Consider the following 26,992-nt stretch of genomic DNA (forward strand, 5'->3'; position numbering starts at 1 on the left):
TCAAGCACTACTGTCATAAACTTGTTATCCTTTTCTAAAGACTCACTATGCACAATGTAGCAGAGAGAGTGTGGATTGGTGAGGAATAATGTTCTCTTTCAAGTCAATCATGATATTGTATTTATTATCATTTAACAATATTGCAATTTCCGCTTAAAATGCAGGAAACAAATATTACTGACTCGAAGAATGGAGCTCCCAGTGAGAAATTAAAAACTACTCTGATATAAAAATAGATGACCAGATTTTCCAAAGTCAAAAGCAGAGCACATTAAAAAGCTATGAGAAGGCAGAGCTTCATGGTAATCAACATGTTAGTTGACCAACGGCAGTGTTTGGAGGAAGGGGTACTTGAAAGTGGGAAGTCTGCTCCAAGAAGATGTCCAACCAAACTCACAACCCTATTCTGTTGAACATTTACAAGGTAGCATTAGAGATCTTGAGTTGCTGAGCTGTGCAAATACATTTCTGAAGAGGGTTATTTGAAAATATCTTCAATAAGCATCAACAGCAAATAAAATGATCAGCAGCAAAAAAGGTATGACAACTTTCTCAGAGATACCAAGGGGACAGGGTGATGATGTAGGGTTAAAGATCCATTGCATGAAATGCAATGTGATAGGTGTTTAGGCAAAGAATAATGACATTCAGTTCAAATTTTCTCCAAGACACTGTTTATATGTTTGATGAAATAAATAAAGGAGAAAACCAAAACATTTGAACTAATTTTTGTAAAGAGTTAAACTTAATGAAAAACCAGCACAGTCGCAGCAATATCATGGCATCCGGTCACCCTATATCAAAAACAAATATGGCAAAGCAGCTTCCTTTTTGCTATAATTTACCTAGCAATGCAAATGCCAAAATGCAACACTAAAAAAGAATAGGAAAAACACTTTTCACGCAGGGAAATAACTGTTGTGAGAAACAAAAGACAGATCTATTAGTGGATGTCTAGCAGCCTGTCTTTAGGCCCCATTATTAATTCCTACTGATTGAGACAGGAAAAGGAAATGGGCTCACAAGGGATTAAGTGTTAAGCACTTGAACATCAAATCTATGCACAGATGCTCACTCATTCACACTTGTAAGCAACACAGTATTTTAAAAGTAGTCAAGGAAAATGGAGACTAGGAAAAGAAAGTGTACAACAAAATTGCTTTTTAGTAATTATTCTGATTGCATATTGGATCAGTTAAAAACAGTATGACAAGTCTAATGTGTTCACGTAAGGACTTTACTGATATGGGCTTTTTGCTCAATGAGTTGACTGAAAATTTATTTAGGACCTTTGTTGGGCAATAAAATATAGTTCCCAGGACAAAGTGCTAAGATTTCCATAAATGGTTGCCTGAAAGCTTCTGTAACTACTAAAACATAAAACACAGATTAACATCACCAAACAATAAGAGGAGGAAACTTCTGATTTGAGCACAGCAGGGGGACCACCTGACCCAAGGTAATACATAATGTCTAAAAACATAGGAAGTGACAGTTGAGTCAGTCAACTGGTTGACATACAAATAGGTAGTGTCTTGAAAATATGTTTGCATACATACATAGTATGGACAAAACTGAACAGCAGCATGAATACTGCCTGACACTTACTATGACAAGCTAACAGAGTATGTCAGTTCAAGTTAATAAGATTCTATGGGTGATATAAGACTGTCATTAAGAGTCCACCTCACTAGCACTTCTGTTAGGTTTGTAATATTTCCCTTTAAATCTTTAAAAATACTACTGATGTAGAAATTGGCTGACGGATCGCCCACACTTCTGGACAAAAGAATAACATGTATGATTTTATAATACAAAGCAAGTAATGCTTCATTTCCTTCATGCCTCAATTAACTTACTCTCAAAGTAATGTATATGGATTAATCATTCTCATAGTTGTTTGTGACATGTTGCTAAGCACCAATTGGTTGCCATGTTTCTGATATTACAAGACCATAAAATGTATTTAATTGGCTGTAAAACATTTTGGATAAACGCTCAGATATCATTCAATTGCAAATGCTTCTTTGTTCATAGATGGTGGATTTGCAAGCAACATTCCCATCTTCCACCATACAAACAAAATGGCTATGAAGAGCAGGTCAGAAGCTAGGAAGACTGTGGCAATTAACTTACTGCCTGACTCCTCCAAGTCTGTCCACCATATACAAGGCACAAGTCAGGAGTGTTAAGGAATACTCCCCACTTGTCTGGATGAGTGCAGCTCCAACAACAATCAAGAGGCTTGACACCATTCAGGTCAAAAGTAGCCTGCTTGATTGGCACTACATCCACAAGCACCAGCGACATGCAGTAGCAGGTGTGTGCACTATCTACAAGATGCACTGCAGAAATTCACCAAAGGCCGTCAGACAGCACCTCTGGAGTCGGAGGGCCTTGAACCCCAGTTCTCCTGGTTCAGAGACGGAGACACTGTCGCTGAACCACAAGAGTCCGCTATGGTAACAACAAATAATGGGATCATAACTATTAACAGCTGAGCAATTCAATTCCAAAGTTAGAGTCCCAATGTATCTCTTTTTCCACAGCACATGAATCAGTGCAGAATATGTCACTTGTACAAGTCTTCCCTTACAGTCTTCTGGTAATTTTCCTTCAATAATGCCCACTATATTTTCTATTATTCATAAAATACATTTCTACTTTTTATTTGTCAGTGTCCACTTTTTTCTTTCTACCTTTATTTTTCAAATTTATTTACTTTTTCTCTTTCTCTCCCAAAGACCAATAGTGACCCTCAACTTCAATGCACAGGAATCAACAACTTTCAGTTATCGTATCCAGTTGACTTTACATTGCGTTAGGCACTGTCAGCCAGTTATCTGCCCTCAGGAATGACTGGCTTGCAATCAGCAGTGGCAGCCCTTGCTCAGGTTAAACAAAACACCCTAATTTCAGCTCAGCCTAACAAACAGCACAAAGCAAGAACCAAAGCTGAACTTTCCTGGGCTCAGTATTCCATCACATACCGATTTTCTTCAAATTGTGGTAGGAGTTTGGAGTTAGCCCCGTTGTCTCTTTGGTTTACTCCTTTGAATGCTTCATTCCGTTTATATGTAGGATATCCAAACAATCAATGCCATATAGACTGTAGGGAAATTGGTGACATCTTGCAAAATGCCCAGATTACAGAGGAGGAAGTGCTGGATGTCTTGAAACGGTTAAAGGTGAATAAATCCCCAGGACCTGATCAGGTCTACCCGAGAACTCTGTGGGAAGCTAGAGAAGTGATTGCTGGGCCTCTTGCTGAGATATTTGTATCATCGATAGTCACAGGTGAGGTGCCGGAAGACTGGAGGTTGGCAAACGTGGTGCCACTGTTTAAGAAGGGCGTTTGGTATGCTTTCCTTTATTGGTCAGAGTATTGAGTACAGGAGTTGGGAGGTCATGTTGCGGCTGTACAGGACATTGGTTAGACCACTGTTAGAATATTGCGTGCAATTCTGGTCTCCTTCCTATCGGAAAGATGTTGTGAAACTTGAAAGGGTTCAGAAAAGATTTACAAGGATGTTGCCAGGGTTGGAGGATCTGAGCTATAGAGAGACGCTGAACAGGCTAGGGCTGTTTTCCCTGGAGCGTTGGAGGCTGAGGGGTGACCTTATAGAGGTTTACAAAATTATGAGGGGCATGGATAGGATAAATAGACAACGTCTTTTCCCTGGGGTCAGGGAGTCCAGAACTAGAGGGCATAGGTGTAGGGTGAGAGGGGAAAGATATAAAAGAGACCTAAGGGGCAACGTTTTCAGGCATTTGGATGGGTATATGAATAGGAAGGGTTTGGAGGGATATGGGCCAGGCACTGGCAGGTGGGACGAGATTGGGTTGGGATATCTGGTCGGCATGGACAGGTTGGACCGCAGGGTCTGTTTCCATGCTGTACATCTCTATGACTCTGTCTCACCGTGATTTTAAAATCACTTGCTAAAAACTGCACTCAAATATTTACCTTTGCAACTACTGCCTTCAGACACAATACTTTCAATATTTGATCAATTTACACACCCAAATAAAATCCCTGCTGTTGCTTATCTCAACTTTATCTCACATTATATCATCACAGCTCCCATATCTAGCACGGACATTAACTCTTCATGATTAAAGGCACTCTGCCCAACTGCAGATCTTAGCACGGGGAGTACAGAATGTTTGTCATTAAAGACCATGTGAAGACTTTTGTAAAATATTCACACTAGCAGTAAATACATTAGTAATTAAATTGGATAGGTGGCAGTGAACAAAGAGATAGAATTCAGATCTGTGTTACAGAATATTACTTCTCATCATATTCCACAATGAAAAGGTAAATTTGATCTCAGGATATATACATTTAAGAGCTCAACATTTCAAGTTCATTGCAAGGATGTACCAAGACCAAGAGAAAGCTTTAATAATTGAAACATATTACTCCTAAATTTAAGATTTATTTTTAACTTCCCAGATCAGGTACTGGGCAATTAAAACTGGGTGGGTACTTACCTATTTTTCTTTTTACACCAATCAGATTAATGGAAGTTTACATTACCAATGGGTGAGGACACCAGCTCCAAGCCAACAAAAGCCTCTAATTGAAAAGAAAATCATCAGAGCCTAATCATCCACTTTCATGAGGCCGAAGCAGAGGAGCGGTCGTGACTTTGCAGCACGCAAAACGCTGTCAGGAAAAGTAGATAAGATTGAGGGCTTTTTTTTCTTTCCTCCACACAAATAAGAGTTGCCATTTGGCCAAATGCAGCAATGTCCCTATGAATCCCTTGCTTTGGCCTTCCTCATCCTCCCCAGCCAGAGAACGTCTCTTCTTGTGCTAAGACCAGGCAGTGGTCTCCTTCTGCCCGAATTTAATGGCCTGGCAGAATTAATCTAAGTAATAACTTAGATGTCAGAGCCATTGGAAGCACCTCTCCCTGTTCGGTTTTCCTGAAGAGGAGTAATCAAGTCCTCCAAGAGGAGTAATCAAGAATTCCCAACGCAGACACGTCATTCGCAGAAACAGAGCACAGCTTCCCCCTGCTCTTCCCTGACAAGGTATTTCAGTCCCAACCACAAATGAGGTTTGATCAACTCTGTTAGCTTGTCATTTCTACTTTCTGCATCAGTCAACATTTCTGCTTCTCAGGGTGGGACCACCCATTCTATGAGATTTTAAGTAATTTTCACAGCAATTAAGCCAAACTGAGCTTGTCAAAGCACATTGCTTTCAGCTGTTTATGGCTGACAGAAATAGATTCCTCTGTTCATGAATCTGCACTGCAATACCAATCTGAAGATAAGGAATATAACCCTTTATACTACTGAATAGTTTGGTGAAAAAAAAATTACCTATGTGACATCATATTTAGTCAGTATTAACCCATAGGTGGTTCAATAGTTATTGCTAGCTCTGTATAGTTACACTGAGGGAAGAACTGAGGGATAGTGGAACTCTTAAAATTCTTGGATAGTTCATCATTTGCTATAATCCAAAGAAAACACCTTTTACGTTTAGATTTTGAGCTGTGGACAACAAATTGTTTCTTAATCTTAAAGTCTTGTTGATTATGGATTACTTGACTAGATGACCTTGTTCCCCTCCTCCTCTCCCCACCCCCAACTAGAAAAGATCCAAATTGTGATGAAGGGAAAAAAATTTGGACCAGTAGGGTGCTGAGATATACCACACGAAATGAGCTCCCATCAAGTGAAGCCCTGAGCAGAGCAAATCAGCAGACATTGTTATGGGTAGGCATTCAAATAAAAATGCATAACAACCAAGAATAAGTTTATCCAATAAACAAAAGCACACAAATTACAAATTAACTAACAGTGATTTTGTGGTTGACATCAAGCAAAGGATCAGTTAGGATTACATCGTCACGGTTAACAAATCATAATCAGCACAGTTCTCTGTATGTAAAACAATATGGGGAAGAAAGGAGAACAATGATGCTGTTAACATGATTAATCTTTGGGGGGCTGCTTCCGAAGCAGGAATGATAATAGGAGAAAAAGTAATTTAAACTGGTTTTGTGAAAACAAATTCTAAGGTGCTCGAGGTAGCTCTCCTATAATGCCATAATTGTGCTCCCGTGCGATGCAGTGTTATAGAAAATCATGCAATAGAAATAATAGGGCCGATGGGAAAAACAGGGTTGGAGTGAACCACCAAAAATACCAGTAAAAATCAAAACAAAAATAGTAGCTCGCCTAACACAAATGATAGCAGTTTAAGTTTTGACCTGTTGTAAGGAACTGTATAGTGCAATTCATCAGAATTTTCAACTGATTACTCTCGATTGGCAGCTATACCTGCTGGCTGCAACACACTCTAGTCAACCTTCTGGTCTCATCCAATGGCAACATGGCCCAAGTCAGTTCCCAGAATGAAACCTGCATTGATTGGTCAAAAACTGAATCTTAATTTCTTTTGTGAAGTGTCCAGTTTTGTCAACTTTTTCAGAGGGTGTCACATCGTGTTGCTTGGGGATGTCTACTACCTTTTTTTAATAAAACCTGCTTATATTTATTACTACCTCATCCTTTGGTGCCCTTCTCTCGCATTCTAGCAACATTACACCTTGTGCCATTTCCAAAACAACTCACCACTTCCTGCATATCCCAGAACTGACCAACATCCGTGGTGCAGCACCATCTTTAAAAAGAGACTTCACTGAGACAAGAGCTGTCAGTCTGGAGCTGCCCTGCATGGTTCCTGACATTGGCCCTGGACGTGGCAGGCAATGGAAAACTGGGCAGGGACATGGAGATGCTGCTGATAGGGATGGGTGATGCAAAGGCAGGATGTCCTTTTCTCCCAGGCTAGAGGATGCCAACCTGGACGTGAATTACCATCCGGGCCAATGCAATCTTAACCATTCGATGGAATGCACAGAATGTAGGAAGAAGATCAATGACCTTCTCCACTCTGCCAGTGAAAGTGCTACCATCTTCTCATTGACATCTCACACTCACTCTTATCTCCGCCATTGTACCCATCATTTCCCGCTACATCTTCCCCACTCACTCTCATCTTTGCTAATATCTGATCCTGACTAATCCTGAATCTCTTCTGCACAGCCTACTCACCCCCTCAGGACATCTCCATACATGCACCAAAAGTAACAGTATGCCACCCATCTTTCTCTCCCTCACCCACTGTGTGCAGAGGTTCCTGACTGACCATGTCCATGCCCCTGTACTGATACTTTTTACTGCAGTTGGTTACCATAGTGATGAGTCACTAAAACAGGCTCACGTGAGTCTGCAGATATTCTTTAACATCTAAACAGCTTTAAAACAAAAAGGAGAGATAAAGCTCTTAATACAAATATAAAAGCCATGTTTCAAACTACTCAATACTGTACTTTTACAGTTAGTCAATTCCAGTGAAATTTCACTCTTATCTCAACTTTAAAGTTAACAGATTGCTCCCAGCTTGTCCTCAGGCTATTGAGACATTTTCATGATGCTTTTCCAAGTTCACTAGCACAAACATTTTACAATACCTTTCATGAAGCTCTTCATGACAAAGTGCATGAGCCAACTGATGATGTGATGCCAATGCAGAGTCCAGTCCTCCACACACCGTGACACCTAGTGCCAAGTATGAGATTCACATACCAATGAAAGGGAGTTTGTTTTATTAAAAACAGGTCGACAAGTCTCAAATCATGTTACAGACGATTTGTGTTTAATAAATGAGCATTATTGGAGAACTACCTGGACGTACTTGCTTCCTGTTCCTGTTTAATAAGAGCACTTAATGCACATGAATGTAGTGAGGAAGAAAGAAAATCTTCAAGACTCTCTTACTACCATTCATTAAAGAAAAACATGGACGCTATGAAGTATGATTCTGTTAATGAAACTTTGAATGAAGGATATGAAGAAAAAGCAGTGCAATAAATGCTGTTGTCATGAGGCAAGACTCATTGGAAGATATCAAGAGGAATACAGTGCAGTCACATCAGTTAAGCTAACCCAAGACACCTCAGCCTGCTGCTTCAGATTGCCCTACCACAAAGCTAGTTCTCACAGCAGTATCTATAAACTACCCAATATACCGAACTTTTCTTGAGTTGCACAAAACATTAAGTAACAATTAAATGTTGAAAGTAGATACAAGATTATTAATATTTACAACTTACCTTTAGAGGGCTTTCAGCACAAATATGATAAGAATTGAATGAGTATTGCGCCAAGGAGTGACCATTAGCATATTGAGTTTTGAATATTTAATGCTTTTGTCTGCCCATCATTTTGGCAGATTCATTATTCCATGTGCATTAACCTATTTAGCACCTCTACTAAGCCATTAGGCAGTACATAATTGGAATGCATTACGCCTCCCTCCAGTAATATTGTATAATTTCTAGCTAGTGACCATAAAGTCCACTAAAAGAAATTAACCAAAGGTAACATTCTAAGTTTCCCTCTTCTCTCTACTGGTTTGCTAATACATTAAAAACCATTTCATGGTTTTCACTTACACTCAGATTTGGAACTAAAACACTAAATTAAACTAAAAACCAAGAGACGTAGCTCTATAAGTGGCTACATTGATAAGTTTACTGACTAGTGCTGATTAATAGATCTCAATGATCAGAATTCATTTACCATTGAGATAACAGAAGGAAGAACAGTATCTTTTGAAGATGCCAACCATGCAAACCAGCAAGCAGGAAATAGTAGCACAAGGTGGCTCGTCTCATCTTGGCTTCAAAGGTTGGAGATGCACAATTTAGAAAACTTTTTTTTTACCTCCTCAACCCAAAATGAGGAACGTGAACGCCTGGTCTCTGTTGGTTGCAATGACATTTTGCTCAGTTTGAATATTTTTAAGTGAAGGACATGGCTCAAAACATAAAACTGCATACAATTTGACTTCAATGAAAAATTGCTATTTGCAGATGTCCTCAGAGAGGTCATATCTATAATCTATTTGTTAGTCCTTCAGAAGGAAGACGCCTGAAGATCTGATGACATGCAGATAAAAAAAGAACAGAGGACCAGCCCAAGTGTCCATCTCCATCACTTTGTTTCCCAAATTACTGGGCAAAATCAACTCAAAAATTTCACTAACATTATAGTACTGCACTTTGATATTTCATCTAATTGCAAAACAAAAACTCAATTCATGAAAGAGCACAAGTTACTTGATAAAAGTCACCAGACTCAATCACGTCTTAGGATCTCTTTCTTTGTCATCCTAATGACTCTGGGGAAAGTGCATGCCCAGCACATAACACAGCAAACAGTGAAGTTCTTGAATTCACTCCAAACCTTGTTTGGACTTCATTGATTGCAGAGCCCTTGTTTTCTGAAAACAGTTTACATTTATATAGTACCATTAACATTTTTAACTATCTCTAAGTGCCTTACAGTAGTAATTAAGCTTTAAATTAGAAATGGGGGCAGAATAACGGAAATAATAATTTAAAGATAATAAAGGACAAGGGCGAAGGATAGAGTACAAAAGTGATAAAGATAATTTGAAATTGCCAGCAATGGAAAGGTTTATACCGACAGTAATAAAATTGCAAATATAAAAGTAAATTGCCTAAACACTGTTGTACAGAGCACCAGCAAAAAAAAGTCAAAAGAGAAAGCAAAGGCAAGATGGTGACGGATACCCAAGGAAAAGTGTTTGGCACATGAACGCATATAGTACAAAGAAAACGACTCAAGCTAAAGGCACAAGTTAAAATCTAAGCAAATTATGTACTGGCTACGTCAGACTGAGTTCTCAGGCGAGTACAACTTCGGGCTAATAACTCCATGGTAGAAAATCTTTACAAACCACAAGAAAATTGAGAAGGAGTTTTGATGGCAGTTACAAATACTGCAGAAAAAGATTTCAGCAAGCAATTAGGGAGTGAGAACTCTGCTGATAAGACAAAGGAGCACTCAAGGATATAATACTTTGTGGGAGTCTGTTTGATTGCATTGATTTAGTGGATGGGTGGGGAAAGGGGAGTTGTACAAACATGGATATCAAGGAAGCATGTAGCAGAAGCAAAAAGTGATTACAATTTTTATTTCCTCAGTTTCACAATTGGGAGAAGCAGAATAGCTCAAAAGCAGAAGACAATCATATTTCCTTTTGTGTGTATTATTATTAATAGATATAGCAAAAGGACAAGGAAATATGAGCTCAGACCTGAGTAATAGACTACAGCAAGGGATCGACTTACAAATAGTGATCACAGTATGATTATACTTGACACTAGGTTTGAGAAGGATAAAGAAAAGTCACAAACTGAAGTTTGCAAACTAAGTAAAGCAAATTTCCAAAGGATGATAAATATATTCACAATAGTAAATTGGGCATAATATTAATGGAGAAAGTGAGGACTGCATATGCTGGAGATCAGAGCTGAAAAATGTGTTGCTGGAAAAGCGCAGCAGGTCAGGCAGCATCCAATGAGCAGGAGAATCGATGTTTCGGGCATAAGCCCTTCTTCAGGAATCCTGAAGAAGGGCTTATGCCTGAAACGTCGATTCTCCTGCTCCTTGGATGCTGCCTGACCTGCTGTGCTTTTCCAGCAACACATTTTTCAGCTCATAATATTAATGGACAGATGTACACAGAGTAAGGAAAAACGTAAATAAATGTTTGATGCAATGCATAATCATTATATCACCCTAAAAGACAAATGCTTGACTTATCTATGGATTATAGTTGCACAACAGCATAAGTATCAAACATATTGTACAAATAAAGGAAAAGTGGAACTGCTGATCAGAACAATAATAAAAACTGAGCTTCAAAGTACATAAGGAGGTACAAAAGGAATTGCTAAAAACTTAGTAGGTAATTCAAAACTAACTTCAATTCTTTATTAAGTATATTAACAGCAAGAGTGATAAACAGGACTATGGAGCCGCTGAAGGCAAGAAAGTAATTGAAGACTTCTGAATTTAACACACTGTATTCATTGGGAGTAGAAGAGGCCAAAATATAGTGGGAATCAGAACTCAAGAGAAAATGGAATAGCAAGATGTACTAAAAAGCTGAAATGAGGTCAATGGAACAAAAGGGGACTTCTGTGGAGCACAAACGTTCAGACTAGCTAGTCTGAATGACTGGTCGCTGTATTCAATATTCCAAGTTAAAGCTGCACATAAAATTGGAAGGTGTCTTGTGACACGACTTGATAATGGGTTGGGCGATCAGAGATGCACAGTCAGGTTAAAGAGAAAGCACTCTGACTGGTAACATGGAACACCGCTGGGTCTCAGTTTCACATAATTTTTAATCACTTGATAAAAGCAGTAAGGGTTGAATATCTGGGTTTGCAGGTGACACCAAGTTAGGAGATATGTCAAGTTGTGTAGCTAAGAGCTAAAAGTGCAAAGGGACATAGACAGATTAGGTGACTGGTCAAACAGTGGCAGATAACTTAGTGTAAAACAAATGTAAAGATCATCCATCCTACATCCAGGAATTAGGAGACATCTCACAAGAAATCAGGGACTATGAAAAAAAGGAACTTGGGTGTCCACATACAATAATCACTTACAACTGGTGTACAGTTATTGGAATATTAGACAACTTTTCAATGAAGTTAGAATAAAGTTGAGAAGAAGTGATCTTTCAGTTGCCAGAAGCTTGGCCAGACCCCCGAGAGTACAGTGCTCAGTTTTGGGCATCAAACCACTGGGGAAGATTTGATAACTTTGAAAGGAGTACAAAGCAGAATCAACAAAATTAGACTGGTGATAGGAGAGCTTAAATTATGAGAATAGGTTGCATAAAATTGGAGGAAGGTTCTGGAAAGAAATGCAAGCATTTGGTGAATGACAGTTCCAACAGCAGTAATCAAACAAAGGAAGCACAACTGGATATCATACTGTACAGAGACTCCAGAGGACAGGTTGCAAACTGGAAGGAGATTGCAGAGGTGGATGTAATTAATTTACAAAGGTATTTGCAATGTGAATATGGAAGTTGGTGACTGGGGAGAACATATAGGAGACATGTCAGTGTTTTTGGAACTTCATCATTATCACAAAAAGGGGACAGAAAATTGTCAGAAAAATACATGCATCATGAGTAAACACTGAAGTGACGTTGCAATCTGATGGATATTTCAGATCATAAGAACAAAAGAACTAGGAGCAGGAGTAGGCCGAATGGCCCGTCGAGCCTGCTCAACCATTCAATAAGATCATGGCTGGCATTGTCACGGACTCAGCTCCACTTACCTGCCCGCTCACTATGACCCTTAATTCCTTTATGGATCAAAAATCTATCTTTACTTGAAAACATTTGGTGAGGCAATCTCAACTGCTTCACTGAGCATGGAATTCCAGTGATTCCGATCCAGATCCCAAATGTAGCCAACAGGATTTTTTGCCTCACAGAACCAGCATGATGTACTTCTGCAATGCTGACTCCCAACCAGTGGTATGAGAAACAATCACATGACAAATTTTTAATCTACCACAATGACCCACTGTACATTCTTGCATGCTCGGAGGAAGCGAGGACTGCAGATGCGGGAGAGTCGGGAGTTGAAGGTGTGGTGCTGGAAAAGCCCGGCAGGTCAGGCAGCAGCCGAGGAGCAGGAGTGTTGACATTTTGGGCCTAAGTCCTTCATCAGGAATGCTTGCACGTTAAAAGTCCAATTTATTGTTGTTTATGACTAGCTTTATAAATTGTGGGATGTTTTTCAAAACATCATACTAACTAAACCAAAAAAGACACTGTACAAGCTTTGTAATGTACATATTTAATATTTGATGTTATCAGGAAAAGGTCAAGCAATCAGTCAAGTTGTTAGTGGCAAAAACACATTCAACACAAAGAAAACAGAGCTGAAAATGTGTTGCTGGCAAAGCGCAGCAGGTCAGGCAGCATCCAAGGAACAGGAGAATCGACGTTTCGGGCATAAGCCCTTCCTCACTTTCCTCATTCCTGAGGAAGGGCTTATGCCCGAAATGTCGATTCTCCTGTTCCTTGGATGCTGCCTGACCTGCTGCGCTTTTCCAGCAACACATTTTCAGCTCTGATCTCCAGCATCTGCAGCCCTCACTTTCTCTCACAGAAAGAAAACACCAAAGCAAAGGAAGAACACCACGCTGTTGGAAAAAGCAGCGTAAAAATAATGATTGTGCTCACAACAGTTGAGGTCAGTTTCAGAAGTTGCGTGAGAGATATTTTTCCCTCCAGATGGTGGCCTGGTCAGCTGCTACATTAGGGCAGCCAGACCATATACATCACCATGATGCATGTACTCGGCATTGCTCAACATAAAGAGTAATGGGTCTACTTAAAAGCCCTTTTGCATTTTGATATAACTGTTTAATGACTGAAAATCCTTATCTCTGAGAATCTTATCAAATGAAAGTGTTCATTCTATAAATATTTTGAAAAGACAATCCACAAAACCACTTTGTAAAACTTTATAATCTCTTATCCAACAGATTTTCAAGATTTAATTTTGAGTAATTTCACAATACATTGAAGATAAAGTTCATTTTTTTTAAAAAGAAAATCGCTTTTTCAGTTCAGTATAAATCAGGCAAACAGTGGGTAAAATGAAGTTGATTTCAGTAATGACAAAACAATGAGATTCATTGGTGCATCTGGGTGATCAAAGTCCCCATCACCACTGCATCGAAAATCTCACAATCTTGTTGTTCTCAGAGAAGAGGAGCAGGAGATGAAAAGGATTTTTTGTGATGCTTTATGCCTGGGATTAGAAATAAAAAAGGCAGTCCAACAGCAAAAAACTGCAATGCTTAAAAAGGCAGGAATGTGCAGAGACCAAGACAGCGGGCCAGACAGCAAGAGACCTTGACTGAGACAGAAAGACAGACAGCAAGAGATAGTGACTAAGACAGAGGGACAGTAAGAGACATTCACCAAGAGGGACAGGCAGACAGCAAGGGATAGCAACAGAGATAGCAAAAAGCTAGAGACATCGACCAAGGAGGACAGAGAGAGTGATATCGACCAAGACACACCGATACAGTAAAAGAAAGAAAAAAAAAGTGAGACACTGACCAAGACAACAGCGGAGAGACAGAAATAGAGAGAATCTGAAATTTTTAAAAAAACTGGAAACACTCAATAAGATGTGCAGCATCTACAAAGAGAGAATCAGCGTTCCAGGCTGGTGACCTTTTGTCAGATCTCACTTTACTCCGACCTGGAACATGACCTTTGTTTCCCATTCCAGTCATGGTGCCTAACGTGTTGTGTTTCCATCCATTTCTGGTTCTACTCCAGGTAATTTACTCTTGGCAATTTTTGGAGAAATGAAAGAAAATCACTGAAAAAAATCCAGTCAGAACTCAAGGTCTCAGTACTATACAAAGAGATAGAAGGCTGTTTGAGACTAGTACTACAAAAGTAAGACACCTTGGCCATTGAGGGTAGAAAGGTCTTTTTCTGATAACATTAATGTTGTCTCAGCTTCAGGTGATTTAGAACCAAACCAGAAATTGATATACAGCAGAATTATGTGCTTGAGAAACGTACCTGCTAAAGAGTCAGCAGTTGGGTGTGCCACAGTTTGGGGTCTGCAATCTTCTCCAATCAAACAAACTCCACTCTGCCATTAAACACAGATTTAATGCTGACCTTGATGAGTTACAGGGCAATACCCTGTTCCTTCTCAACACTAAAAAGGAAGGAAAAATGAAGTATAAAAATCCTGATTGCCGAAAGGGTTTAATGCAGTCAGTCAAGAAGCTGGAAGAACACAGCAAGCCAGACAGCATCAGGAGGTGGAAAAGTCGATGTAGATTTATTTTATAAATGATAGATTTTGAATTCAGATAATTCTGTAACTTCTTTGCAATGGAGGTCTTGGAATTACATAAGGAAATTACTTAGAACCATGAGTAGATCTGGGAGCCATTTGCCCACCAAATGGACTACTTCATATTGTACAAGACTCCAATCCCACCCTGCCTTATTGAGGGATGTGGCTTGATTGTTGTTTCTTCTCAGTCTAGCTCTCGCCAGTAAAAAGGTACAAAGGCTATCAAAAGAAATATGTTCAAGGTTCTCATATCACAAATAAAAAGGTTTTATTTTATTTTAATGGGGGCCTATTGATCACAGGGCATTCAGCATTATCACTGAATCATTTAAATGTTTGAAAGCACTTCACAAATTCATTTGAATGTGCAGTGACTATTAGGGGTCAGGAAGAGTATAGGAACACATTTAATTAAATCCTCATTAGCTCCTTATTATTTCCCACTGAAGTGGCCATTTTCCACTTGCAAAATGCCTAAGCGAAATTAGAAGTTCATTGTGCAGGGAATAGCGAGTACAGTCCCATTTTCCATCACTGACGTATCGGATAGCATGTTGTAGCATGCCCAAAAACAACCCTTGAGCAAGACACTGATGTGCATCATGATGCTCGTGCAATGTTAGCCAGTATTGTAGCTTCAAAATTATTAAACTGTAATTAAGCTTGCTGCTTTCTCCACTTGGTCAGCCTTACCTAGTTAATTAACTGGCAATCTGTTCTAATATTGGAAATGGCTGTCCTCAATGAGATATTCTCATTTTGAAGGGCTACACTATATTAGTTTCCATTGTGCACATTCATGCATATAACTAAACAGCACTAAGTGATACGTTTACTGAAAGATGATGGGTAGAAAATTACAATTGTGGAAAATAAAAAAGGCTCCAGAACACAATCACCAGTGACACAAGGATCAAGTTTTTTTAAAAAAAACCTGCTGTGGTATTGCAGTTTAAGAATTTCAACGTTTGTGAGAAGATTTGTAGCTCGGGTGCTCGTTGCTGTGGTTCTGTTCGCTGAGCTGGAAGTTTTTGTTCCAAACGTTTCGTCCCCTGTCTAGGTGACATCCTCAGTGCTTGGGAGCCTCCTGTGAAGCGCTTCTGTGGTGTTTCCTCCGGCATTTATAGTGGCCTGTCCCTGCCGCTTCCGGTTGTCAGTTTCAGCTGTCCGCTGTAGTGGCCGGTATATTGGGTCCAGGTCGATGTGTTTGTTGATGGAGTTTGTGGATGAGTGCCATGCTTCTAGGAATTCCCTGGCTGTTCTTTGTTTGGCTTGCCCTATAATGGTAGTGTTGTCCCAGTCGAATTAATGTTGCTTGTCGTCTGCGTGTGTGGCTACTAGGGATAGCTGGTCATGTCGTTTCGTGGCTAGTTGGTGTTCATGGATGCGGATCGTTAGCTGTCTTCCTGTTTGTCCTATGTAGTGTTTTGTGCAGTCCTTGCATGGGATTTTGTACACTACATTAGTTTTGCTCATGCTGGGTATCGGGTCCTTCGTTCTGGTGAGTTGTTGTCCGAGTGTGGCTGTGGGTTTGTGTGCTGTTATAAGTCCTAGTGGTCGCAGTAGTCTGGCTGTCAGTTCAGAGGTGTTCTTGATGTATGGGTTGCGGCAACCCAAAGGACTAGCCACACTACCATACATCAAGAACATTTCTGAGCTGACAGCCAGACTACTGCGACCACTAGGACTTATAACAGCACACAAACCCACAGCCACACTCAGACAACTCACCAGAACGAAGGACCCGATACCCAGCATGAGCAAAACTAATGTAGTGTACAAAATCCCATGCAAGGACCGCACAAAACACTACATAGGACAAACAGGAAGACAGCTAATGATCCGCATCCATGAACACCAACTAGCCACGAAACGACATGACCAGCTATCCCTAGTAGCCACACACGCAGACGACAAGCAACATTAATTCGACTGGGACAACACTACCATTATAGGGCAAGCCAAACAAAGAACAGCCAGGGAATTCCTAGAAGCATGGCACTCATCCACAAACTCCATCAACAAACACATCGACCTGGACCCAATATACCGGCCACTACAGCGGACAGCTGAAACTGACAACCGGAAGGGGCAGGGACAGGCCACTATAAATGCCGGAGGAAACACCACAGAAGCGCTTCACAGGAGGCTCCCAAGCACTGAGGATGTCACCTAGACAGGGGACGAAACGTTTGCAACAAAAACTTCCGGCTCGGCGAACAGAACCACAGCAGTTTAAGGATTTAATTATCAATAATGTCCTACAGTGCAGTCTCCTTTTCAAAAGTCAGCCCATCTGAAACAACAGATTTCAATGAAAATTATCCGAGAACGAGAAAATCATGCACAAGAGGACCAAATGGTATTTGGAGCTTGGCACACAGCCAAAGTCATCTTGCATTCATTTAAAATATTGTAAAATTTGTTTTATAAATCACACCTGTATTGAATAAACATCTTTTCAATGAATAATCATTTTCAGAATCAAAACACCAAGTATTAATGTCTATATTGCAACCTTGAATTTCAGAACAATATCTGATAATAGTGGTGCAGGAACAACAAATGACTCATACAGACTGCGTCATAGAATCCATAGAGTGTGGAAGCAGGCCATTTGGCCCATCGAGTCCACACCACCCCTCCAAAGAGCATCCCACCAGACCCATCTCCCCTGCCCTATAACTCTGCATTTCCCAAGGTCAATCCACCTCGCCTGCACATCTTTGGACACGAGGAGGAAACCAGAGCACCCGGAGGAAACCCACGCAGACACAGGGACAATGTGAAAACTCACACAGGCAACTGCCCGAGAGTGAAACAAACCCAGATCCCTGGCGTGGTGAGGCAGCAGTACCAACCACTGAGTCACCATGCTGCCCCCAGTCAAAGTTTTATATCCTTCCATCGAAATATTACATTTGCAGTGATGACCCTAATTCATGAGAGTAATGCATCATGTGGTGTACAAGATAAATTCCAATACTTGAAAGAAATATAACCAGAGACACTGACTAATAGTCATGTACTATAATAATGTCTTGTTTTGAATTTAGATCCATTGCTCCCAAAACACATTGGTTTGGATCAAAATAGCAAAAATAACTTCTGGTGCATGTGTATTACAATTGGAACATCTCCACAAAGAAACTGGGCTGCTGGTGGGATGACTTATACCCTGCTTACACTGGGTGACAATTAGCTGGCACCCGGAATAAAAATGCCTTTGAAATTATTTATGGCATTTACCTTTCTCTATTGTCCCAAGAGGGTTCTTCAAAAACACACCACCTGAAATGTTTCCCTTAGAGGACTCCAAAAAGGACCAGCATCAATTCATTTACATTACTAATGGAAGCCTCGATGGTACTATAATCCCAGATTGAATAGATTAGAATAAAATCACATGTCTTCTCTTAATCTACAGTCTGTGGTATTAAATTCCAGATTACGCTTTGATCATGTAATCAACATTTGACTTTTGAAGTATATAGAAATCAAGCTATCATACACAATTTCAATGCTATAAGAGAAGTCTTCAGATGGCACCTTGTGATGCTGAGATCTCCTATGGCAAGATATGCTGCCACCAATTTTTATTTTGGTACTGGTCTATAGGGTTTATTAGCGTTAAGTGGTGAAGGATTAATCACTCATAAGACCTTGGCAGAAGAGGCACACATTTGATTAATAAGTAGTTAACTTATTAAACACAAACTAAAATAAGAGTTTGCATTAGCACAAGACTGGTTAACCCAGTCTGGTTCCGATGAAGGGCTTTTGCTCGAGACATCGATTTTCCTGCTCCTCGGATGCTGCCTGACCAGCAGTGCTTTTCCAGCACCACACTCTCAATTCTAATCTCCGGCATCTGCAGTTCTCACTTTCGCCTGGTTTACCATTAGACTGATAGAAATGGAATATCTCTTAGAAATACTCTTAAGTTATGTTACGTTTTTGTTAACAGTAGAGTTAAGACTAATAGACTGGAATTACATCCGAAATTGACTAGCTCTTCCCACTTACTGTTACATGTATTGCAGTGGGCAGAGGTATTCAAAGATTTCACATTTACCCTTTAGGCCAAAAGCCTTGTACAATTCTTAGCACTTCTTGAAGGAAGGCAAATTGCACCTTTTATTTGAAATAAATATCAAACTAAATTATTCTATGTGATGTTCAATATGCTCTATACTCAAGTATTGAGAGGTATTTTCAAATGCAAGAATAAAAGTAGGTAGTACAAGCCTTAATCCTTAAACTCTATTAAGGAGAGGATCCCAGGATTTTAACTCAGCATCAATGAACAAACATGCTTTTGTAACAAACAGCTACTGGTATGTCAAATATAAATGAATCGTAGCTGTTCACCAGTCCCTTCTCAAGGGCAATTAGGAATAGGCAATTAATGCTGCCCTAGCTAATGATGTTCACATCTGATGAAATATCTATTTAAAATTTACAGCCTTCAGTTTCACTCATTTCATAAAAAGTGACCTCATCCAAGTCAATCTAAAAGAATATTGTACTGTATGAATGAGCACAGAGATCTTGAAGTTATAAAATCTATGACTGAAGCAACCAGCAAGCAAGCTCATCATTTTATCTGACCTTAGCTTAGATACTGTTGTTGGCTACCTTGATTTTGCAGAGAGAGAAAAAAATCAGCTAGCGTTCCAGCTGTGAATCACTACATGTGGTGGTGGGGGGGGTCGGGGGGTCTGTTTAAATTGAATCATAATCTCCAGCATCAGATAGCCTGCTGACACCCATTATCAGGGTTTACATGTGAAAAGTCGACATTTTAACTACACAATAAAGAGCTACAGCTCTGTGTAGATCAATATCATGACAAAATAGGATGACATTTCAATGTATGGCTGAGGGAAAGTGGTATCCATCAGCGCAGATGCTAAATAAAGGTCCCAACACATTGCTGTAGTGGATGTAAAAGTTTTTATGCCATCTTTTTACAGGAGAAAAGCATGGTGTACCAAGCCTCCTGACAAATATTCACCCATTAAGCATCACCAAAAGACAGATTTAGCATAGGTCTGTTTGTGGGACCTTCTTTCTAATATTTACCTCCATTGCTTGCATATATGTCCATTATTGTAATATTTCAAAACTTTTTCAATGATTCTGAAGCGCTTTGGACATCTTCACGAGATGGCAGACATTACAGAAAAGCTATTTTGTTCCTTAGTTAATATGTCCAGAACAGGAAAGAGAAATTACAAGTAAATGTGTCTGTTGCAACATGATTGGTAAAGCCAATATGATACATTCCCTTTCTTCCCCTTCTGCTTGGTCTCTCGTTGCAGGCTGCTTATTTCCTGCAGATGAAAGGATCTACTGCTGGTCAGTTTATTCCCAAGTTATCATCTGTTCCTCTTAGTTGTTTGGCTGTGATCAGCAAGATGACATATCAGAAGCAATGTTAACCCTTTGATACTGGACAGATTCAGATTTACTCTTCAGAATTCATGACACAAGTATCATATCACAATGTTTCTACAGATGCAGACCAAGAATACCTCAGATGTGTTCCAAAGCACCACTGCCCTTGAACACCACCCCTCCCAACGCAACAAGGACAGAACCCCCAGCCCTCAACTTCCACCCCACCAACCTCCGCAAACAACGCATCATCCTCCGCCACTTCCAAATGGATCCGATCACCAGAGATAAATTTCCCTCCCCACCCCTATCTGCGTTCTGAAAATACCATTCCCTCTGCGACTCCCTCGTCAGTTCCATACTTCCCACCAGCCCACACCCCACTCGTGGCACCTTTCCCTGCCACTGCAGGAAATGCAGTGCAAAGTCTGCGCCCTTACCACTCCCCTCACTTGATCCAAGGCCCCAAAGGATCCTTCCACATCCATCAGAGATTCACCTGTACCTCTACCAATGTCATCTACTGCATCCATTGTACCCGGTGTGGTCTCCTCTACATCGGGAAGACAGGACGCCTTCTTGCAGAATGTTTCAGAGAACATCTCCGGGACACCCGCACCCATCAACACCACCACCCTATGGCCGAACACTTCAACTCCCCCTCCCACTCAATCAAGAACATGCAGGTGCTGAGCCTCCTCCACCGCCAAACCATTACCACCTGACACCTGAAGGAGGAACGCCTAATATTCTGCCTTGGGACCCTGCAACCACATGGGATAAATGTGGATTTTAACAGTTTCCCATTTCTCCCCCCCACCACATTATCCCAGTCGCAAGCCTTCAACTCGGCACCACCCTCTGCATCCGCCCATCATTCTCCCCTCTGACCTATCACCTTCTCCCTCACCTTCATCCACCTATCGCTTTCCAAGCCACCTCTCCCAAACTCCATGCTCCCCCCTCCCCCCACATTTCTCTCTCAGCCCCGACCCACAAGCTTCATTCCTGATGAAGGGGTTATGCTCAAAATGTCGATTCTCCTGCTCTTCGGATGCTGTCTGACCTGCTGTGCTTTTCCAGTACCACACTCTCAACTCTTGATGGTACAGGATGACACATTAATCAATTGAGGGAGGACCTTTAGAAATACCAAAACATGTGAGCATAAAGTCACAGCATTTCCCACCAGGATAGGCAAGGATAAAGCTTCCTTTTGAGAAAGTAGCTGCATTTTGGTAAGGACAGAGAAAGCTTGCTTTGGGCGAGGGGTTCAAAGTAACAATACAATTAAGTGTCACTAACACACTCTTAAGCAGTCCAGATCTTAACCACTCGCTGCATAAAATATTTTTTTCCCCCTCAAGAAGCAAAAATTGATCCAGAAAAAAAAGATTTAATGCTGTGCATGATTAAGGTCTGGAAAGCATTGCTTGAGCCTATGTTAAATACAGGGTCAATCAAGGAATTCAAAAGAGAATCAAACAATTCTTCGGGAAAAAAAAAACAAAAATGCAGCGTTATAGGCAGAAGTGAAACGATAGCACTAAATTAAATGGTCATTTGGAGAGCCAAGACAGACAACATCCAAATGGTCCCCTTCAATGGCATAATGATTCTGTTATTCATGATCGATCTTCTCTTTTCATCTGAAAAACAATAACCCAGAAACTAAAACTTATACAGATTAACAAATCAGGAGCAAATCACACAGGAGACGCCTCTGACGTTTGTACACCACACCACAGATCTCCATATCTAGATGAAGGGACTGAGGGCATTCTGGTTAAGTTTGCAGATTATACAAAGATACGCATGTGATATTAAAGAGTTAAATTGCTCCGCTGACCTGCAAGAAATTAAATACCCCAGGGGTAAGGTGGTGTATCTTTGTCTTATAGGTGGAATGTGGGAGGTTTACATTCCCATCCCTCGCCATTCAGAGATGATTTACATTTTCACCTCCTATTCAGAAATCAATAAGAACTTGGCAGTTGACTACTCCCCTATAATTACAAAAAACAATTTGCAACAGATTTGACCATTAAGGGATGATTTGCGTTGCATTGTTTCTGGAGGTGAAGTAGTCACTGCACTGTCTTGAATGGCATATGACTTGGGGGGGGGGGGGAATGGCTGGGGGGTTTCTCGTGAGCATTACTAGCTGTGATGTAAATATTTTGTATAAAGGAAAGACTGTTTCCTTTGTTCGGGAGAGCTTTTGCCACAATCCTCTAAGTCTTGCGAGGTGTGTTCAAGGTTCCTCCAGAAAGTCTGTACTGTACCATGCTTAATAACATTTTGGTTGCTTGTTCACAGAAGTTAGTGTGTTGCAGTTGCATTAAGTATGTAAGAACCTCAGGAGAAAAAGAACTCAACAGGTAGAGGGACAGGTAGCATTGAGGAGGTGGTGAGGCTGCAGAAGGATTTGGACAGGTCAGGAGACTGGGCAAAGAAGTGGCAGATGGAGTACAATGTGGGAAAGTGTGAGGTCATGCAATTTGGTAGGAAGAATAGAAGCATGGACTATTTCCTAAACGGGGAGAAAATTCAGAATTCTGAGGTACATAGAGACTTGGGGGTTTTAGTCCAGGATTATCTCAAGGTAAACTTGCAGGTTGAGTCAGTAGTTAGGAAGGCAAATGCAATGATGGCATTTATTTTGAGAGGGCTTGAATATAAAAGCAGGGATGTACTTCTGAGGCTCTACAAGGCTCTGGTCAAACCACATTTGGAGTAGTGTGTGCAGTTTTGGCCCCATATCTCAGGAAGATGTACTGGCTCTGAAGCATGTTCAAAGGAGGTTGATGAAAATGGTCCCAGGAATGAAAAGCTTAACATATGAGGGACATGAGAACTCTGGTCTATACTTGAAGGAGTTTAGAAGGATGAGAGAGGGATCCAATTGAAACATACAGAATACTGCATAGCCTGGACAGAGTACATATTAGGAAGATGCTTCCATTTGTCGGAGAGACTAGAACCCAAGGACATAGTCTTAGAGCAAAGGAAAGTCCTTTTAGAACAGAGATAAGGACAAACTTCTTCAGCCAGAGAGTGGTGAATCTATGGAGGCCAGGTCATTGAGTATATTTAAGACAGAGACAGATAGGTTCTTGAGCATCAAGGAGATCAAGGGTTATGAGGAGAAAGCAGGAGAATGGGTTTAAGAAACTTATCAGCCATAATTGAATGGTGGGGGAGACCCAATTCTACTAATTTCTACTCCTATGTCTTATGGTCTTATCTTGTGATTCTCTCTCATGAAAACAACCTGCAGTCAATACACACTGGAAAGAAAGATGAAAACTTCACCAAAAGCAAGTAATCTCATTTCTTCCATTTGAAAGAAATATGAACCTGAATTATTATATATTATATGTTGCCTAGAGTCCAGCATAGAGGTGGTTTTCAACTGTAGGAATAAAATTAGGCAGAAAAGACCTAAATCCTTCATCTGCCAAGGTCTGTACAAAAATGTATACACACCACAGGCTGCTCACAGTTTCATGTGAATCATGCAATGCTCAGTGGCTCTGCAACTCTTAAGTAACTCTTAAGTAAGCATTTCAAATTTGCGGATTTGTAAATATTGTTTTGAGATTGGGAGAACGTTAGCAGACTGTGTGGGCACTGTTAACGTTGACATGTTCTTAGTTGTAGTTATGTGTGGTTGCATTATGGAACAGGGAGGTCTGATTGATGAGACAGGTGGATGCATCTATAGAACAAATTTCGGCAAGAATGAAATCGCTGTGTTTATGACTGCACACTTAAGTTCACCTCATCCTCCTTTTGTGATGGTCTATTCCAGAAGGGTGTAGCCTCTTCCCAATCTATTCTGGTCAGCACATTTTAAGCAGGCTGGAATATAGCCGTGCAAATGTTATCGCCAAAATAATGAAGTAGGAGGTGGTGAGGAAGGAGCCACCTGGACAAATGTGTTCCCAGGATATAATGGATTGTGAGATAAGGAACAGAAATATCGATGGTGCTTGACAACACAGGATGACAACCTCCAAAACTGCAGTTATTAAAAATCTGATTAAATGTACCTCTAATTAGATTGGTTTCACGACTTTTGCACTGCATTAGTTTAAAATAAAAAAAGTTGAGAGATTGAAATTCATAGAATCAGAGATGCACAGCATGGAAACAGACCCTTTGGTGCAGCTCATTCATGCCGACCAGATATCCTAACCAAATCTAGTCCCATTTGCCAGCATTTGGCTCATATCCCTCTAAATCTTTCCTATTCATATACACATCCAGATACCTTTTAAATGTTATAAATGTATCAGCCTCCACCACTTTCTCCTGGCAACCCCTTTCCATGCACACACCACTCACTGTGTGAAACAGTTGCCCCTTAGGTCCCTTTTAAATTTTTCCCCTCTCATCCTAAATCTATGCCCTCTAGTTCTGGACTCCTGCATCCCAGGGAAAATACCTTGCCTGTGTTTCCTATCCATGCCCCTCTTGATTTTATAAATGTCTATAAGGTCACCTCTCGGCCACTGATGCTCCGGAAAAATAGCCCCAGCTGAGCAGCCTCTCCCAATAGTTCAAACCCTCTAACCCTGACAACATCCTTGTAAATCTTTTCTGAACCTTTTCAAGTTTCACAACTTCCTTCCGATAGGAGGGAGACCAGAATTGCATGCAATATTCCAAAACTGGCCTAACCATTGTCCTGTACAGCTGCAACATGACCTCCCAACTCCCATACTCAGTGCTCCGACGGATAAAGGAAAGCTTACCAAATGCCTTCTTCACTATCTTATCTACCTGTGACTTCACTTTCAAGGAGTTATGAACCTGCAATCCAAGGTCTCTTTGTTCAGTAACACTCACCAGGACCTGACCATTTAGTGCATAAGTCCTGTGCTGATTTGCCTTTCCAAAATACAGCACCTCACATTTATCTAAATTAAACTCCATTGCCACTCTTCAGTCCACTGGCCCATCTGATCAAGATCCCATTGTAATCAGGAGGTAACCTTCTTCGCTCTCCACTACACCTCCAATTTTGGTGTCACCTGCAAACTTACCAACTATGTTCACATCCAAATCATTTATATAAATGATGAAAAGCAGTGGACCCAGCACCGGGCCTTGTGGCACTCCACTGGTCACGGGCCTCCAGTATGAAAGCCAGCCTCCATCACCCTCTGTCTTCTACCTTCGAGCCAGTTCCGTATCCAAATGGCAAGTTCTCCCTGTATTCCACGAGATCAAACCTTGCTGACCACCCTGTGATGGAGAATCTTGTCGAACAACTTACTGAAGTCCACACAGATCACGTCCACTGCTCTGCCCTCACTTAGACGATTGCTCATTGTTTTAAGAGCAAGGATATAATTCAGACAAATGCAAACTGATTTATTGCAAGTCAACTTAAATATTCCAAAATTTAGAATAAGAGAAAGGAAATGAAGTACAAGAAAATGCAGATATTCAGAAGAATATTTAATCTGACCCAGATTCCAGTATAACAATTCCACTGTAACACAGAACATGGACAAGAGAGGATAGTGCAGTGTACCTAGCCATGTGGACGCATGCACCATCTAGAAGCTGCACCTTTTGAGGAAAAAAAAAGGAGAATGGAGAAATGTTATATTAGATGAACACCACTGTAGCTAGATTTCAGTTTTTGTTTTATGTGGGCAACAGCCCCATTGGAAAATCAGAAATCTCTCTGAAGATATGGAAATGCTGCACAGATATGTATTTCAATAAATGTGAAAAGCTATAAAAAGTAATTAAAATTTAAAAAAACCTCTTGTCAAAACAGTGGTATGAATTTTTTTTTAAAATTATTATTTGGCACAACAAAATCGAAAGGAAGCTTCAGAAAGAATGGTAACTTTCTGTTTATGTAGAATCTCACTGAAACCAAATTGCATTGCTAATCAAACACTGCCCTAATTATATTAGGTTATTTCCAATTTGATTTGGGATTTTTTTGGTCTCTCTTTGACAAGATATTTTGCAGATGACTCACAATAAATAAAGGCAGCTTTTGTACTTAATTAAAAAATACCATTCTCATGAATCACAATCCCACTATCCCAACACTCATTTCCATCTCAAACTAATTGCAGCAGAAACTAGCTAATGTAGATCTACCTATATTAGAGTGCCTATTCCAATCAGAAGTTCAATGAATGAAATTAGAGGTCTATTAATCATATGATCCCACGTATATCAATATCATATCACAAACAACAAAAGCAGTAACTTGCCAAACATCTAAGCCAAAAGGCTTCATTGTTGCAGCTTCATCTCCTCAATTAGAGAAGCCCAACTACCAGAATTATGACTGGTCTCCATACTTGTCCTTGCACAGCTGTTCCTATCTTGAAGCCTTTGGTGTACAGTGGTCATGAACTTTCTCCTGATGGCTTGTCTATTTCACACTCAACTCCCCTTTATTTCACAATTTCAGCCTTTATCCCACTCAATTCCAACGCACATCCAGAACTAAACAACCTGGTCAAAGATACGATAACACACGTTTAGAGCAGGTGGGACTTGAACCTGGGCTCCTGCCTCAGAGGTAGGGACATTGCCAGTATGCCACAAGAGCTCTCCCAGAACTGTTTTATTTGCCTACCATATACCCACGGCTGTGCGGCACAACCACATGCAACTCCCACTTCAACTAACAAAACACCATGCTTTAAGTCACCAAGAGAATTAAAACTCTTACTTTGTCTCCCACCCATTATGATAAAACTATTTTGTTTACACTATTAGTTGTAAAAGCGTTTTCCTTCTGATCTCTTCCACAATTAAAAAAAACACATGCACACATACAT

General features: G+C 40.4%; 1 protein-coding gene across 2 annotated transcripts in view; it reads right to left on the bottom strand.

Moving 5' to 3' along the window:
- Nucleotides 1-26,992, bottom strand: part of LOC122557930 (mitochondrial glutamate carrier 1-like) — a 141,416-nt gene that overhangs the window by 90,944 nt on the left and 23,480 nt on the right. The window contains exon 1 of one of the 2 annotated variants that reach the window (XM_087996716.1): nt 14,483-14,621. The exons of the other annotated variant lie outside the window; for it this stretch is intronic. The gene's annotated coding sequence lies outside the window, so the exon portion shown is untranslated. Of the gene's footprint in view, nt 1-14,482; nt 14,622-26,992 lie in introns of those variants that run through there. 2 annotated transcript variants of the gene reach the window in all.

The sequence above is a fragment of the Chiloscyllium plagiosum genome, unplaced genomic scaffold (assembly GCF_037043375.1).
Source record: "Chiloscyllium plagiosum isolate Xiang-an unplaced genomic scaffold, Cpla_swu_hap1 HiC_scaffold_18, whole genome shotgun sequence".
Taxonomy (NCBI): domain Eukaryota; kingdom Metazoa; phylum Chordata; class Chondrichthyes; order Orectolobiformes; family Hemiscylliidae; genus Chiloscyllium; species Chiloscyllium plagiosum.